Source organism: Gavia stellata, chromosome 8, assembly GCF_030936135.1.
Source record: "Gavia stellata isolate bGavSte3 chromosome 8, bGavSte3.hap2, whole genome shotgun sequence".
NCBI classification, from domain to species: domain Eukaryota; kingdom Metazoa; phylum Chordata; class Aves; order Gaviiformes; family Gaviidae; genus Gavia; species Gavia stellata.
In genome coordinates this window covers 43,205,752-43,218,234 of record NC_082601.1, presented here as the reverse complement: position 1 = coordinate 43,218,234, position 12,483 = coordinate 43,205,752, and the positions used below count along the sequence as shown (strand labels likewise).

General features: G+C 43.9%; 1 protein-coding gene across 1 annotated transcript in view; it reads left to right on the top strand.

Annotated features, from left to right (window-relative positions):
* The window catches only part of HDAC4 (histone deacetylase 4), a 202,945-nt gene that overhangs the window by 40,372 nt on the left and 150,090 nt on the right, over nucleotides 1–12,483 (top strand). The window lies entirely within an intron of this gene.

Here is a 12,483-nt window from a genome sequence, read left to right as displayed (position 1 = left end):
AAATATTCTGCAGCTCTATCTTGCAAGTGGGAGAGCAAAATGCAAATGCAAAATGCTGGAACAAAGTGTGTTAGAACTTGCACACATCTACTTTCCCAGGCTGGGCGAGTGGGATTTGGGAGTGGAGGGAGGACGGAGCACAGCAGCCTTGGCAGTCTTAAATAGCTCAGCCCTCACCCTTGGCAGGGGGCTAAGGAGAGCCGAAGCTGGTTGGAGCTGCTTGGCTTTCCTTAGAAAGGAGAGGACAGCAGAACAAAGCAGCACCTTACGAGTCTTTTCACAGCCTAAAAGGAGCACTGTGAAGCAAAGTAGGTTTTTTGAGTTGTGGCTCCCATGAAGGAGAAATCTCCTCGTGTTGAAGTGAGGAGCCAAACGCAGGCTGATCAAAGCATATCACGCTGGGCTCTGGGCTGTCTGCTTTTCTTCCCTCTTCTAATGATCCTGCTACGGTGTCCCTTGGGTCTTGTCCTTCTGGTACGAGGCAAGCACAGCAGCCACAGCGTTCATCCTGGAGACTGGCTGCTCCGCCACGGAGCTGGGAGAGATCTTATGGCTCACAGTTGCAGCACTTCAAGTGACGGAAACCAAAGTTTTGATCACAATACATGAAATGCTATGGAAATCAGTCTGCTGCTGTCTCTTGTGTTTCCCCCTTCTCTCTTCCAAAAGCGTTTTGTTTCCAGGTGCGAACAGATAGAGGTACTTATACTAGGGATGATTGGGTATATGAAGCATTTACCTACTTTCCAGGTAGGAGCTTGAGTTTTCCAAAAACCCAACTTTCCCTTCTGTCCTGCTTTCCAAAATGCCTTTAGGTCCTTTCATATTAAGGAAGAGATCTTGCAGAAGATCTAAGCGCTTCTGGTAATGCAAGTTGGAAAAATGTAAACGAAGCTTATTCAAAACAACTTCAGTAGATTAGGGGGGAAGAAAATGGGCTGTGACCTAACCTAGATTTTTGTGGACTTAAATGCATATCTGGGGAAGGAAACTTTTAAGGCGGTAGAGCTATCATGTTGGAAAAAAAGGAAGAGATCCTCATTTACCAGGTACGAGTGTTTGACTTCGTATTCTGAGAAATCTCTCTTCCCCCTGTGCGCTCCAAAACTTGTCTGTCAGGTAAGGGAGGTTATATTTTCCTAACCCTGAGAGAGATTCTCATTTTAAGACTACCGTGGCAACAAAGGTCAGCTTGAAGGTTTTACTCCCCATTTCGTATCCATGTGCTAGATTGAATTTTGTGGCTCTGCACAAGAGGAGTCACAGTCCTCTTTTCTGTCAGTAGATCAATGGCTGGTATTGTGAATGTAATGGGTTTTAGTCTTTTGCTCTTTCTTTTTTTTCTTCTTGGAATTGATTTTGTTGTTGCTTGTTACATGTAATGTTTCCTTTTGAGATATTTCAGGACAAAGGCTGATGCTGATTAACAACTTGGGTAACCTGATGGTAGAGGTTTGGGTGCTCCGACTATTTTTCCCCAGATAAAGGAGGCTTTTTTAAGGTGTTATGGACTCATACAGGATTTATGGAATTCTTACCTTTTGGACTCCATTTTGAGTATTTTTAATGGCTCAACTGTATGCCTACTGAAAAAATAAACAGCTAGCCATCACTGGGGAGCTGTGCTCATGCTAAGTGGGCATGATGCGAGATAGGCAGCAACGTCTCATTGTCGAATGACTTCTGCCAGTGTTTGAGCCGTGGGGATTCCTGTCTCGTGCTGGAAAACTCAGGCTGGTTGTGCATGTAGTAGGCAAAGGGTAGGACTGACTGGGGATGAAAATGTGACCTTATGCAAGAAGCAGCGTTGGCTCTGGACAGTGGTCACCCAGGTGCTTTTCACTCGAGACCCTACGCTTGCGCAGTTTCTGCTAAATTTTGGAGAAATCTTTTCAGCCCTGCAGTGCGTACACAGGCTCAAAATGTCTGTCTCGCATTTTGATGTGCAGAAGGGTAATTAAAACCTGGAAGCACAGTGTTTGGCAAACAGCAGAAAGATGTTTCGGCATGTTTGTAAATGCAAGCAAATATCATTGATCTTGGAAGTGGCTCATCAGCTGGCTTTCAAGTGTGGTGCCTGCCCGTACCTATGCATCCTGATGGGTTTTTAAAATTACTGTTAAAAGTTGCTGTCAGTTTGAGGGAGTTACCCACTTGGGCAAACCACTGTCGTGTCTGGTTTGTAGCGTTATTACCTTTAGGAGTTTGCTGCAGATCCTTCTGAGAGAAGAACGGAGAAGTAATACCAAGTATTGCTCTGGAAAAACAAGTTATGTGTGGGTTTGTGGGGTGTTGTTCCAAGTCTCAGGCATGGCTGAAATAATGGTGTTGAAAAACAGCTTAAGGAAAAAAATTGCTTAATCGTGTCCTGGGATATTCTATTTAAAACCCTATCCCGTCCTGGTTATGGTAAAGCAACTGATTTATAGCCCTCATGATGAATAAACTTGAGCGGACAATGAGCCTTTATCCCCAGAACTACATTTCTAGTTAAGATAAGATCATTGCGGTGTACTTGTAGGAAACCAAAATGTTGCCTCTTTGCCGCGAACCAAGTGATGGAGAAGTTTGGTCCTTGTTAGTTGTTCTTCTCTGATGTTAAGGGGTGAGAAAGGGATGTACAATACCCAGGTCCTAAACATGCTCTGTCCTGTGGAAGCGTCTCCAGTACAAAATCGAAACATTTAGAGCATTTTTATGAAACCGTTTTAGGAGTGGATTGTGTTGAGAGGAATGGAGTGCAGTCATCGGCAAGGTGTGTTTTTAGGAAAATGATTTCTCTCTCTGCTTTTTGCATAAATTAAGGATTAATTTGAGGAAGGGAAACACTTTCTCTTTTCAAAAATGTATCACCCATAATTAGTGCTTCTGAATTTTAGTTGCTTGTAAAAGTAAAACTAGACAAAACCCCCACAACCCACCTCTTGTACAGGAATGTAATAATCTGTTTGATAACGCTGCGCTCTCTTTTTCTGCCTTCCGAACATGCTGAATTCAGAGATCTTCAGAGCAAAAAGTACACGATTATTTTTAGTTAATGTTACATGGGAAATGTGATGATTAAGGGGCCAAGTTCAGCAGGAGAGAAAGCAGCTCAGATACGTGGGCACAGAGGTGGCCACTGCCTGGTTTTGATTGGTGGCAGCGGATCGTTTGCAGAAAGGTGAAGGAATTGTCCTGCAAGTTAGCATACTGGTTTTAAGTATTTGTTTTGTGTTTTACAGTATCTTTCTTCTTTTTAGCAGTGAACTTAGCTGCAGTCTGCATAAGGGGATTGATTCATATGTAAGGAGGGAGGGACAGAGCTCTCTTGTCCTCTTCCTATGCTTTCAAACTGAGCAATGCTATGCCTTTTCCGTAGCACGAAGCTGGGGGGCCAGTCTCTTTAAGACCTCAGTTGTGTAAATATCTAGCTATGTTGTAGATAATCCTCTTAAAAACATCACTTGTGTACTCTTGATACCATCCTTGACATTTATCAAATAGATCTTCACTAAGCATACTTTGTAGAATGAGTTTTTTCCTTCTGTATAAGGCTGTGTTTACAGTACTTCAGATAGCTGCCTCCCGTAAGGCTTTTCAGTTTTTCTTCTTGGTGTAAACTTTATAGCTGCTCATTTTGTTACAGTACAATCTTAAGCAATTTCTTTAGTATTAGAAATGCGAAAACAGCTTGATAGCTGTGATATCTAAGTAAAATTGCCCTCTACAATTACCTGAAAGGGGGTTGTGGTGAGGTGGGTGTTGGTCTCTTCTCCCAAGTGACTAGCGACAAGACAAGAAGAAATGGCCTCAAGTTGTGCCAGGGGAGGTTTAGGCTGGATATTAGGAAAAATTTCTTCACTGAGAGAGTGGTGAAGCATTGGAATAGGCTGCCCAGGGAGGTGGTGGAGTCACCCTCACTGGAGGTGTTCAAGGAACGTGTGGACGTGGCACTGCGGGACATGGTTTAGTGGGCATGGTGGGGTTGGGTTGATGGTTGGACTTGATGATCTTACAGGTCTTTTCCAACCTTAGTGATTCTGTGATTCTGTGACATTGCTAGAATTAAGTAAGATGGAAAGTAGTCCTTTTTAAACTTAAAGCTTTACTTTAAGTAATAAAAGTGCAATTGGGATGAACAGTCTCAACTGATCAGCCATGTTTCCCCAATATACTGGTCATGGCCTAATGTGAAGTTCTGGGGATATCTGTGTACAGTACAGTCACTGAATTAGGAAAGAAATTCCCCCTCCCCTAGTATTTCCATTGGCTTTTCAGGGATGTGTTCCCAAGTTGTGATAAAAACAATCGTGAAATCAGGTAACCTATTGCTGTCGTTGAGAGCAGCTGACAAATAGTTTGCGTTGGGACACATCCATTGCAGAACACAGATGTATGGAGAGGTTGAGGAAAAGACACTGGGCTTCTTGCCCATAAGGTGAAGACCTCTCTCTGGCCACTGTTGTGGATCAGATGGAAACCTGCTGCCTGCCTTCTTGAGGTTGTTCTCCATCTGTCATCTGCACGTTAGAGAGGTGATCAGTGGTGGTTTTCCGATGAGTTTTTGAGCATTGACAGTAGTTTCCTGCAAAAGGTTAGGAATTAGTGGGTTAAACAAAGCATGGAGGGTGGCTGCTGCTGAGCAGTGTCTGTAAGAGCAAGAGGGGCTTGACTGGGGATGTCCTAACGGGGCTGATGAGCAGACTGCATCTTCCAAATGAGGCTCCTCGAAACGGCTCTTCCACATGTGGCTGCGCTCCAGGTCTCCATCCAGACCACTGCCGCTGGCTGTACTGACCTCCTGCCGCTGCCTTTACCACGATGCTGCGGCTCAGCCCTCGGGATGGCTCTTCCAGCATGATATTGGGGCTCTTCTGGATCTGATACTGGCAAGAGCAAGGGCAGCATGGCAGGGGCAGCCAGACGATTATGCAGGAGACTTCAGCTCCCTGCTTTTTCTTCTCCCTGGATCTAATTATCCAGTCACACTTCCACATTAATTTGAAAAAATGTTGACGTATGTATGAATAAATGGTTTGCAAGAGCCTCTGGACTAATATTGTTACATGATTTTACAGGCTTTTGAAATTGGAGATTAATCCCCGTCTCTAAGAGGAAGGAGTGGTAGTCCAGTTGGTCTAACAGAGCCGAATACTGCGCCTTTGTTAATTTATTCCTTCAAAGGAAGGGGATGCCCTCTTACTGCACCGTGTTTTCAGATACTTGCCTGCTTTCTATAGCATCTGCTTCAAAAGCTCCTTCAGAAAGGTACCAAATCAGCGTGGCGCAGTGGGGCTTTGAAGCAGGTTCAGATTGCTGGCCGGTCAGCTCGGATTTGGGGCTCCCGACAGGCTCACGCCTCCGCAGACAGGAGCCCATTCGTCCTTGTTCACACTGGGATGTGTTAGTACGGGAACGGCGTATGATTTTATCGTGCCCCAGAAGTGCAGCTCACACGCAGAAAGGCTAGTCCTGTAATGTTAAAAATGTCCTGATCTATTCTCCATGGAGTTGGGGGGGGGGACACTCCACCCCAAATACCAAATTATCATAAAAGTGAGTTCTTGAGAAATCATTTTAATGTCAAAACCAGATTAAATCACTAAGTAGATTAAATAGTTGTTTCCTTATTGTCCTATTGTTAGTTTATTTAAAAGCTGCAGCTATTTTTGTCAGGCTTAGTGTATTAATTTTGCCACCGTTTAGATGCTCTGGCATAAGACAGTGGAGAAACTGCAGGTTAGTGTAGCTTAGAGCCTTGATAGTTAAAATCGAATTAACCTTGTATTTACTGCAACAGGTATTATTTCCAGCCCTAAGCTAGACGTACAAAATGTAGCCCATGCAATGACAATAAAAGAAGTGTTTTGCCAGCTAGAGGTACTACTAAAGCTCACCTTTGTAACCTGTTGCTCAGCAAGGAAAGCCTTCCATAACGCTTCAGCCAGCTCCCGGATTTCCACAGGTGATTTGCTGTATTGTTGTGCTTTTATAAAAAGCCCATTGCAGCATTCCCAGAATGCGGTCAGCAAATTTGGGGTTATTGACGCAGGACAGGGGAGAGGGTATCGCCACATCTAGAGACTCTGGGCAGCTCCCTGCAGAGTAGCAGGGAAATTCCAGCTTTAGGACCTCTTTGCTGGACTAATACAGCATCCAAACTTGTGTTTTGTTGGTCGTAGTCACAGGATAATTTAATGACACTCTAACTCTCCGTCAGCACGTGCTTGTTGCAGGGATGTATGCAGGACGGATGAGTTTTTTGGCCAGCCTGGTGAGGGACTGTCTCTTGCCTGAACTTCAGCATCCGCGTGCTGCAAGGAATTAAACAGCTTCTCTTGCTGAGTTGGGTTTACTGGAGCGGGGACTGCTTTGACGTCTACCCAGAATGTGGTCCGTGGATGTCCCGATCCTGTGGGGTGGGAAGAGCAGGAGCCCGCAGCTCCTAAACTCTGTTTTGTTGTGTTTTGTCTCAGAAAAAGTATTTAGCTGTCACCTCCTTTCTTACCCATAAGGAAACGGTTATTCAACAGAGGAGGTGGGATGAATTATTAACGACTTCTTCCTCTTTTAAAAGCTGAAAGCAGCACTTAAATCTTAAGCACTTGAATACAGAGCTGTTTTCTTAGATGAAAGGTAACTGGCAGGAAGGTTTGCTTTACTGCAAGACCCAGCTTGCTGTTTTCCTTTATTCTTCCCTCACCTTGTTTAGTTTATGAATTCACACTGATCAACTATAGATTTCACTGGATGTGCTCAGTCCTGACTGTTCACAAAGTGTTATTTTCAAAATAATTCTTCTTCTCAATTCCCTACCAAAGGAAAGGTTGTTCTGTGCTTTTGCTTTTATATAAAAGCAGGTGATGGAGGGAAGAGCCTTCGAACGCACAACAGTATTTGCATTAAACTTTCTGACTTTTTAGGGAAGGAGATGGCACGATAGGAGCAGACATTTAAAGGCTCCCTTGAATTGTTACTGAGTAATCTGTTCCCATTGCCTCTGGCTCTTCTAAAAATAACAGTACCGTGCGATGAATGAAAAGCGATAAACATTTCATGGAAAGTTGATCACGGATTGAGGCGTTTCTCGGTAAAAAAAACTCTGCGTGTCTCAGATGCGATCTTTCGGTGACTGGGCTGTGTCCTGTTTGCCACGTGTGTTTCCACTCTGGGTGTTTTGCCTGGATCTGCAACCCTAAAGAGGTAATCAAGGTGAAATCTTCATTGGTTTTTTTTTTAATATATTTTATTTTATTTTTAATTCCCTCACTTTTTCAAGATAACACTTGTCCTGTGGCTGGAGCGGTCCGACACACCCTGTACTCGACTCCTTTTTTCCATCAGTTTCTCCTGATGCCTGCTAGATGGATGTGAGAGTTAGCTGGAGGACTAGGGTGGAGGAGCTGCTGAGGACTGTTTCGTCAGCAGCGTGTTTGCTTTGGTCTGTGTTCCCATTTTATTGGTGTGCTCTGTACTACGGAGCTCCTCAGAGTCCTTTATGCCAAAATTAACTTGGGGTAGTTTATCGCTAAAGGGGAAATAGATGCCGTAGGTCCGTTCTCAGCAGCCACCTGCGTTCCCAGGATTTTAGGAATTCCTCTTCTGACTTGAGATGCATTTATCAAAATCCTAGAGGCTCTTCTCCAGCGTATATTGATTTTCAGGGCTATATTTGGCTGTGCTTTGTCTTTGGGCAGTGGAGGGAATATCAGGTGAATGGCTTGTGCAATGATGCCTAAAATATTGTGGCAGTCTCCAGATGCTGACCTGGAGAATTGCCGTTGGTTGATTAAATAGACCTTTTCTCTCCCTTTTTGTTGCATTTTTCCCCCTGCTCCTCTCCCCTGCCCCAAAAGAACCAGCTCCAAACCCAAAAATTATTTAGGCTGAGACATAAGTCACCAAGTATACAAAGAAGTGTAACCAAGCTACTTCAAGCCCTAGTAACACGGACGCACCGAGTGAACGCGAGAGTGCTGCCGATGTGTAATCGTTTAACTTTGTTTTGACTTCTTCAGAGCGTAGGCCTTGAAAGATGGGATGTTGCCTTCAACAAGTAGGGCCTTTTGAGAGCTGGGTTGCAATGCGAGCACTTGAGCTTTACCGGCATGGTTTCCTTCTGCGTGCTCGTGCTTTCCTAAATCATGGACCCTCCAGACTTCTCAAAGAGGACCATGCAGGGATGTCCTCCTCCATCCTTGCCTGATTCCTCTCACTGCCAAGCAAATGTGAAATCAGCATTTTCTGTGCCTTGGATGCAGTAGTAAGTTCATTCACAATAAAGCCGTCTTGTTTACGCTTATGGTCGGTGCTGACTTGGCATTTGCCCCTTGAATGGCTTGATTTGAGGTCTACCTTAAGCCGCTGTCTCCTTTAACTTGAAACAACTGCTTATGATTAAATATCTGCTCCTTTGGCTTGACTAATATCTTGTGATTTAAACCACTCAATCCTTACTACTTTTCCATCTGTTTTTCATTGAAGAAATTGTGTCATATCGGATGATTCATTCATATTTGATTAGAGATTTCATTATAAGCTGGTCTTAAGTTTTTATGATCTAATAAAAGGCTTTGGAATCATTGACTTGGAACTGTACTTGTAATATACAGAATAAATGTACTGCACATTTTACTGGTACTTTGCTAGGTGTTTTTTAAGCTATTATAGTTCTTGCTAGTGAATTTTGTAAAGTGAATTTGTTTAAAAGTTTTTAACGAAATTCAACAACTGACCTTTTCCATTGGAGAGAGGAACTCTTCACAAGCTATTGTAGCAGTTCTCTAGGCTGCACTGAAGACCAAACCATGGGTGAAATTTAGGTCAAAACTTGCCTTCCTTAACCCGTTTGTAGTCCTGCTCATAGACAGCCATGCTGTAATGATATTAATGAAGGTCTTGAAGGTCCTGAGTTGTCAGGGCATCATGCGCATTGCTTAAGTGACGTATAGAAGGCATTTATTTTCATTAAGGCGAGTGATCAGCACCTTCTATGCATATTGTTTCTTAGATGAAATAAATGAATATAATTTTTTTTCCAGTTTCTTCTAAAAATTGATTAAGCTGTTATAATAGGGTATTAAAAAAACCCCAGTATTGGTGGACTACCTTTAGGCTTTATTTTTTTGCTATTCCAAAACTGTCTTAAGCTCTTAAATATTTTTTTCCGTTGTATATAATACATATTTTTGTTTTTGTCTACTTATTTTTGTGCTCTAAATATTTTTGGAAATTGGTTTATTAGAAAAATATCAGACCAGGTTATTTTCTGCTGTACTTTTCTTAACGTTCGATGCCTGTATAATGTATTAGAAAAGGAATATATAATGCAAAACTAGTCAAAGCAAGCCTATCTACTTGATAATGTACCTGTGAAGGAAGCATATCCATGTTCTGATTGAATGATTTCCATTAAGTTTTGCTGGGTAGACTGAATTTCTCCAGTCGGGGAAAGAAAAATCTGTCATGAATGAAGTTAGCAGTTTTGGTTTGTTCATGCGTTTTGAGGGGAGGAAGGGGAGGGATAGACAGACTCAAAAAAGTTTTCGAGGTGGGTGTTTTTGAGCTCGTTTTGCACTTGAAAAATAATTGCATCTCATCGGTATCGTTCCTGATGAGCCAGATCCTGTCATAAATGTTGACAAAAGCTTTCATTGCAATCTTACACTGGAGGATTACTTTAAATTGGCTGTTTTGACTGTGTTAAGGTAACCAGAGAAGCACCTTGTTCAGTGGTAGTGCTTTCGTGTGACTGTTGGAGCCGGGTTGTGGTTTCATGGCAAGTGTGTCACCAGGATCCCGAGACGGTAGCTGTAGGAGGAGTCAACTGAACAGAGCAGGGAACTAACGACGGTGCAGCTATTTGGTCGGGAAGGTAAATGAATGTTGTAGAGAGAAACTGGATGAGCTGCATCTGACACAAGCTCCTTATCTGGGAGTAGGCAAATGACATACAGAAGTCTTTCCTTGCACATCTGGCTGGAGATCAGGCCTGGTCTCTAGACGTGCCAGCGGTCACAGGGATGGAGAGAGGTTTCCAGCTGATGCACACATGTTTAGGAGGTAGGATGGTATGGTTTTCAGCAGTAAAGTTGCATTTGGACATGTAGCCCCATAAGCTGGAGCGTGGGAGGGTTCTCTGCAGTTGTCTAGGGTTTTGTGTTGCTTTGTACTAAAAGGTGAATTCAGAATCACAGTCAAGCACATATTCCCATCCCCAGGAAAAATAAATGCACAGGTGATTGCAAATGCAAGCCTAACCCTTGCAAACCCCGCTTTGGGAACGGGTGGGTTTAGCGAGGCTCCCTTGCATAACGGCAACCTCCAGGCTTGGCCCATAATCTTCTCATCGCAACTGGGCTTGTTTGAACGGCACTCTTTGGCGTGTGCATTGGAAAAGGCATCCAGGTCTTTTTCTGAAGGAACATGACAGTTCCTCACCTGACTTAGAAGATACCTGTGATTCATCCCAGCGGCTCATTGCTCTGGAACGAGGAGGCTCTGCATCTGCTGCCAACTTACTATCTGACCTTTGGCTAATTGGTTGGCTTTTCTTCTCTGCTTTCCCCTAAAATCAGGTAATAACTGTATTTGCCCGTCCTCACAGTGGTGTGTTGTAGTGGTCACCTGCACAATACCTGCAGCAGATAATAGGAAATTGAAATGAATTTGGTAAAAATCACGTCCTGGTCATGTCCAGCCTGATCCCTTGACGACCCCAAGGTAGAGGAGGTGTTAGCAGATGTCAGTCTGCTTTCCATCCATGAAAACTCTGTATCCTGATTAGAAGTGTGAAGCTTTAATTTGTTGGTTATCTGAGAAAATAAGTTATTCCTTATTAAGCCTCATATTGGAATTGGGGTTTCTGTGCAGTAAATGTAAGGACATTTCCTTTGCTTTTTTTTTTTTTGCAGGCTTTTGCTTTAATATAATGCAGATTCTGGTAAACTTAGATATTGACTAATTTCTTGCACAGTTGTATTGGTATGCACCCACAGAATGAGTTCCTATTAAGCAAATAATGTATTTGAATGGAGGAAAAAAGAATTTACAGGAAATAATCTGGCTTCTAAAACACTGGAAATACCATAAAGCGGGAGAAAGACAAGAACTGGACCCCCCCCCCCAACATGGGCATGAAAGCCCCAACAGCATTTGGATGATGTGTAGAATACCCTCAATGCAAAATCAGCACCATGGGAGTTTGAAATGGGGAAAAGTTGAAATGGTGGAGGCGAAGGAGAAGTGGCAGTGGTTTCCTGTGTTTCAGTGTGGTTTTTTTGTTGGGTTTTTCTTTTTCCTTTTAATACAGGCTGTCCAAATTCTTTGTTCTTGTACTTTGTTTGGACTTGGAACATTTTGGCCGGACTTCTTCTGATAGTCACTATCCTTAATTGAAACAACCGTAACATTGCGGCCATTCACATGGAGGCTGTTGGGAGACCTGAGAAAAATATTGTGCTTATACCTTATTTTGGCAACTCAGTAAGAGGCTAAAGCTTTGCGTCTCACGACTGATTAATCATAACTAAATGCAGCTGGTGCCATCAGAACTTTGTTCTAGTGCCCTGGGTCAACCCCCGGTAGCTAGCATTTAGGTTTTGTTGAGTTTCCAGTAAGCTGCCCTATTTATAGCTCGTTGCAAGGCGAACGCAGTGTTGGGTTGAGATAAGGCTCGGGGACGGAGAAGCGTTACCTTGCCCACGTGCGGCGTCGGCAAGGCAGGATCCGGGCTTGCTCCCTCTTACTGAGAAATGCAGCGTAGCGGCTGCAAGTTGTGAAGCTTTCTGGGCACGTGGGAGCGATGCCTTTGGGGAAGGAGAGTTGGGTAGAGGGATCTGCACAGTGTGCACTGTCTCAACACTGAAGGGGACCTGGATGCTCCAAATGAGGGAACATCTGGATTGTGCGGGTGTTAAGTGACGCTTGACCAGACAAGACTCTGGTATGACTGAGCAGCTCCGGGTGAGCGTGTTTCAGCCTGTCCTGACCTGGGTGCCCGCACCCGTCAACAGACTTCTCTTGGCCATCACCGAGGGCTCGGCCCAGATTGGCAAAGGGCTGCTGACCCCAGATCATGACTTGTTCCAGCATAACCCCCACCCGGAGCCGCTCATGCTCCGTCTGTCCTGCTGCACCCTGTGCTGTTTCCCCATCGTGCGAGTCCACAGCCCTGATGGTCTCCTGCCGCAAGCATGGATGTGCGTGTTCGCGGTGGTCTCTGGGGCCCGCAGCAGCAACACTTGGTCACCTCCTCTTGTGCTGGCAATGTCTGTTTGGTCCCTGGAGCTTAGTCTTAGGCATCGGATATTAGAGGACCGGACGTCCCTCGTGCATGCTGCTCTTCGGTGCAGTTGAAGCTTTTCAAGGAAAGATATGAAAGCCAAGTGTCACAAGTCCTATCTGCTTGATCATCCTTTGCTCTCTGTGTTGATGATAAATATTTATGATACAGAGCTGCTTTTTTTTTTTTTATTTTGATGTGCAGTTGTGAAGAAAAAT